At 36.3% G+C, this 6,000-nt stretch overlaps 1 non-coding gene across 1 annotated transcript; it reads right to left on the reverse strand.

Moving 5' to 3' along the window:
• Nucleotides 1–5,216: 5,216 nt before the first annotated feature.
• Nucleotides 5,217–5,289, reverse strand: trnat-ugu (transfer RNA threonine (anticodon UGU)). The gene has a single exon. It is a non-coding gene; the product is annotated as a tRNA-Thr (tRNA).
• Nucleotides 5,290–6,000: the final 711 nt, after the last annotated feature.

Here is a 6,000-nt window from a genome sequence, read left to right on the forward strand (position 1 = left end):
TGGTACTACTACTGTTCTACGCAGATGAACTTCTAGTTCATGCTCAACCAAAATAATTCCCGTAGGTGGTTTTACTGTTAATAGTAGCTTACTTTTTGGATAAATACATCATGGAATGTCACAGATGCTGTCAATAGAGTTTAGGTTATTTTAAACATGGAAAATTCCTTTAAAAGATCTACTCATCTGGGATGACAGTCGTAAAATGTTCTTTTGAGAAATGTATTTGACCCAGAGATTTCACCACTCAACAACTAACCACAATTACAGATATATTTCTACATTCAGAAAACAACCATAAATTACAGGGCTTTCTATTCTAAACTCATAATAACTGCTGGCCACCCAGACTTTTGTAAGAACCTGTCATTTTCTTCGGTTTTAGAGAGAACGCATAAAAATCCTGGAGTGACTGTCAGATTGTCTGAAACTCAACCTCTTGGGGTCAGTCCATTGTCTGTTGCACAGTTTGGTCTTAATAAAACCTATACTCAAGAGATGTTATCACCAACCTGGGGAGGGGATCTCAGCAATTCCCATTCAGAGAGCACAATAGCAGAAGATATCTCACCTGGCCACGCAGACAATGGTATAGTATGATTTCTGTGGAAAGCTGCAAAGCCAGATCTTTCATTGTTCCATTAGAGAGTTATTTAAATGTTTGCTACCGGCTTTCTACGCCACCACATCTGCTGTGCTCCAGGGTCCTGTGGAGTGTTTATTTTCTTTACGGATGGTTTCTATTCTTGTGTTTAGAGAGCTTTTACAGCCTCCAAAGGGCAACCCTTGATCCATGGCACTTCAGAAATTAAGCTGGCCACTCAAGTTAGTGTGTGAGGTCCTTGGAAACTGGCAAGAGGGCTTTTTCAGTCAACCAGAATAGAATACATTGCATTTTCCAAAAAAATGTAAGTGGTGTTCGCCTATGTGAAATATGCTGCCACAATGCAAGGGCATCGATATGTAGCTGCAAAGGTGTTTTGTGTGGTTTGTAGCACATTGCTACAGTATGCAGTTGCTAGGGTGTTCTAGATGGTTTCTAAGGAGTTGCCAGGTTGCTGCTAGGGTGTTGTGGTGGTTGCTAGGAGGTCGCTTACTGGCCCAAGTCAAAAGAGCCCATTCCCAAGTTTCTACTGATCTCTAAATATGGCTCTGGTCCCTCCTTTAATGTAAGTCTAATGCATTTTTTCCCCATAGAACTATAAGTGAGAACTATAAATCTAACTACTTAGAAAAGTTACAGCATACCTCTCTTCATATAACCACATTAATTAAGGTATAATTTATATCTGTAGCACAAACAGTGTGGGACAAGTTACATGCCAAATTGTAATACTTAGGGTTAGGGGTTTGTTCATTCCCCTTACCCTAAGTATGAGTAATAGTGATGCTTGCTTTCATGTTTGAACACAACATCACAGGATATGCCAGACACATTTTTAAATGCCCAGACAATAAAAAAGAGCTGCAAGCATTTATCCAACAAATTGATTTATGAGCAGCATGATTCTTTTGCCAATATGCAACATTAACCTGCTGTTAACTCTAAAGGGGGAAGGGAATTAGGGTGAGCCCCAGACTGTATGTGTGAGTGTGAGTGGGGGCGGAGCTGCATTGCACTCAGGACCTCTGGAGGGGCACAGGTCCACAGGAAGGCCCCAAGCTGTGAGTAAACAGCTGTATGTAGGTGGTCTGGAGCCAGGCACAGAACCCTACTACCATTCGCTGACGCTTTTGTGTCTATCACACTGAGAAACAGATCAATATTTAAGTCCTTTTTTACTATAAATTATCCTCCCTGCTCAGTCAATCTCCACTTTAACTTTCACATTCTTCTTCTTGTGTTTTTGGTGATTCACATACTTCATGCATACTTCCCCCTACTGAGCAAGGAGAAACATTTCTAGCAAAATGGTCTTAAATATTGATCTGTTTCTCACCCACACCTATCATATCACTTCTGAAGATATGGATTAAAACACTGGAGTTTTATGGATTATTTTTATGACACCTTTATGTGCTTTTTGGAGCATAAAAATGTTGGCACCCATTCACTTACATTGTATGGACCTACAGAGCTGAAATATTCTTCTAAAAAACATAATTTGTGTTCTGCAGAAGAAAAAAGTCATACACATCTGTAATGACATGAGGTAAATGATAAGAGAATTTTCATTTTTGGGTGAACTATCCCTTTAAATCAGTAAATTTAATTGTAAAAAAAAAAAAAAAAAAAAAGATCTGTGGTATCTGTAAACAAATGATACAGTACTAGACCTTTTCCATTTTTTACCTTTTTTATGCCATTTTTGCAATTACATTTAACCAACTGGTCAAAGTTCACACACACTCAAATAAATAAATAAATAAATAATAAAAATAAACAATTAATATTTTTAAAATGTACTCATTTCAATTTCGTAACACATTTCAATCAGATTGATTAATCCTCTATCCTATGAATGCATAAGGGCAACTGTAGGCCTATATCTTGGAAAACAGTAGGCTATTTCTTGTGAATGGTCATAAATTATTTTAAGTTTTTCATAATTTTAATAACCTTTTTGCTTCTTAATTTCAAAAGTTCATGCAGTGCAAAATATGATTTTTAAAAGTACAAATGCTCCATGCAGTCGCTCAGTTAATATGAAATTATAAAAGCAGAATGCATAATTCTAAACGAATGAGCAAAATGCTGTTTAAAATATATTTAGATGTGTTTTATGTCAACTACCCAAATACTTATTTTTTGGTTTTACCATTTTAAACCTAACAAACTAGTTTTTGTGAAATATTTCAATTGAAAGTTGGGTTTGCACTTTCTTTCTTTTAAATAAATGTCATTTGGTTTGATATTTTTATCTAATGCAATGACATTTTTACTTTTTAAAGTGTCCAAATACTTTTAGGGGCTTCTGCACATTCATTAGGACAAAAGCTATCTATATTATCAATGTCAGCCTTCATATGTATGGCATTTAAGATTTTATAGTGAGCATTACATTCTGCATTGCATTTATCTTTAAAACTAATCTCATGGGACTGATCTCCATACTGTTCAAACACAACCAGAATATTTTATTTTTTATTATTATTTATTTTATTTTTTATGTTGCCTGGTAAATGTACATATATGCTGATGATGTATCCACTGTGATGAGCTGTGACATATGAGAATGAAAAACGCTCCAGCATCTCTCCAGAACTGCAGGACATGGGTTTGAGGGGGATACAAACACTTTTGATAGGAGGAGCGGGAGACATGACAGGAAAAGGGATTTTTTCAGGTTCAGTGCTCCACTTAAAGCTTGCTAGAGAAGAGCAATCACTAGTTTCCCATTAATTGACCATAATTACCAGGAAGACAGAGTGAATCATTTGAGATATAAAATGGGTTCATGTTGAGGTGACATGGCTGTTCTGATTGGAAATAGCTTGAAAGAACCCACATCCTCCATCCAAGCTGGCTGTCAAACTTTTCAACATTTGTTGATTTTCAGTCATATGCAATGACCATTGTGTTCGGAAGCTCATCCTCTGGAAAATGTATTCCACACACAAGGCGGCTCAGTTTTCACTCATAAAGTTTTCCATAGCAGATCCAACGTGATTCAGAAAGAAAAATACCCTTTTAAAACGTGATGGTGCGATTAGTGAAATGCACACTCTTAATCCTCTTGACAATGGCGAGGGCAGGAGCACCATATGGGTGGCAGACCATTATAAATATTTTATTCCCATGACCATTAATGGCAGATTCCTGTAATATACATTTGCCAATAAAGATGCCCAAACTGCTTCTTTAGAGTTTAATATTAATATAAAGTATAAATCTTAAAAAAGTTCATTATTGGACTATTCTTATTCATTTATTAAAACAACAGCAGGTCATTAATGCATCTTCCAGTTTCCTGACTGTTTAACGTGATCAATGCAGTGCAGCACTGCCCTCTGTAAGCAAGAAACAGCCATACACTCACTAGACAAATGTCATTGCACTTATCATCTCAGTAGGTGTCTCTCTAACCCCACTTTTAATTCATTTTCAAATAAGCACAATCCTCTCCAGCCCACTGGTTTTGATTAAATGCTTTTGTTATATTTATTACTATCGGCTAAATTGCAAGATATTTCATTGAAAAAACATACAGCACACCTAATGAACACTAAAAAAAAAATATATTATATTAAGAATAATTTGAAATATGTGCTGATTTTGAAATTTAGATACTCAAAATAAGGTATCTATCACATTTTCAATGCATTTTTGGTTTTGTCCTAAGACAAAAGCTTAATTTCTATTCAAAAAGTGTGAAAAAAACAAACACACAACTTTTAAGTCCCACACTTGCACTCAAACTTCACTATGTGACATGAATATTCCTGACAGGTAGCGGCTGTTGCTGGAAGCTGAAGCGTATAATAAATACAAAATAAAAGAATTATGATTGTGACATAGAGCTACAGGGAAAAACATTCAGAGCTGTCTGCTTAAAATGATATTCATCTCTCTATTGCTTCTCTTTTCTTACAGGGAGACCTTCATTGCTTGATAAATTATGAGCTGCTGGAGGCATACAGCTAAATTGCTTTTCAGAGGTATGCCAACATTTGAAGTGAAGCTGGCAGAGACAGTCTGTCACTCAAGGGTGTAGATTTGGCTTGAACATTGCATTTATATGTTTCCATTGATCATGGTATAAATATTGGGGGGGTTGTAACTGCTTGTTTTGATTACTGGGGTGTGTGGGGGGGATTCCCCTGTAATCTACGCCCCTGCTGGCACTACCTTTGTGATTGAATGTTCAGCATATCAATGACCTTGTTCAAAGCAGAGCTGGAATTCAGCACACAAAGACATCATTACTGAAATGAGAACAATGGCATCTATCCACATTTGGATAACTGAGAGACGACTTTAGCTCGTGTTTGGTTATAGCTTTAGGTGAATGTACACACACTAATGCAAAACCTGTGCATGACACACACTAAACAAATGACTTAAATAACAAAACTGAATGAAAAAACACATTTTACATATTTTTATAATGTATAAAAAGGCTTTAGAGTACAACTTTATAATGCACCCTGGTTAAAAACGCTGCTGCTGCCTTTCAGATAAATACACTTTCATCCTTTGCTAACAGTATAAAGTGTTAAATACAGGCGTCGCAATAAAAATATTGAGATGTGACGGTGAAAAGACAAAAACACTAAGGCCCCAGCGAGGATCGAACTCGCGACCCCTGGTTTACAAGACCAGTGCTCTAACCACTGAGCTATGGAGCCAGGATTAGACGCACCACTAGGCTAATGGCTAATAAAGCTACTGAAGTATGGCAAAAACAGAATTGTATTCCTTTAAAATAATGTCTTTGTACTTCATTATAAATGATTTCAACTCGTATTTAAAAACAAATAAGTACGTATGATAAACGTTAATCTGTCCGATATCAAGTTCTAGCAACATCAAGTGAGCGTTAGCATAAACTGTTAAAGATGGCATAGATGTTGAAAAAATTTAATGTTCTCTAGCTCATAAGGGCATAACGTTTGATGATAACATAAACAATACACACTTAGTTATTGCTCTACAGTTGTTGCTCTTCAAACAGTCACAGCGCCCAGCTAATACACAAAGATGAGCTACTGTACTTCGCTAGGGATGGGCGGATCGATCCTAAAAGTATCGATACTTTCGAATACTGATGTTGTATCAAAAATATCGATCCTCACACAAAAATATCGATTCTAACATTTCTTTAAAAAAAATAGGGATATTATTATTTGGTTACAATGAACAATAATCATAAGCTTCACAGTGAAGGATTAGGCTATGTTAGCAAATACTTGTGCAGGATGGGAACTATTTCTTCTTACACTCATCTAAACATGCATGCTGAAAGACACAAGAGGCTTTTCTCAATATGCGTTCTTGTCTGTACTTGTGGACTTGTGAAACGTCATCAGTCACAGCCCAAGTATTGTTCCAATTCAATC

Source organism: Myxocyprinus asiaticus, chromosome 20 (assembly GCF_019703515.2).
Source record: "Myxocyprinus asiaticus isolate MX2 ecotype Aquarium Trade chromosome 20, UBuf_Myxa_2, whole genome shotgun sequence".
In the NCBI taxonomy this organism is placed as follows: domain Eukaryota; kingdom Metazoa; phylum Chordata; class Actinopteri; order Cypriniformes; family Catostomidae; genus Myxocyprinus; species Myxocyprinus asiaticus.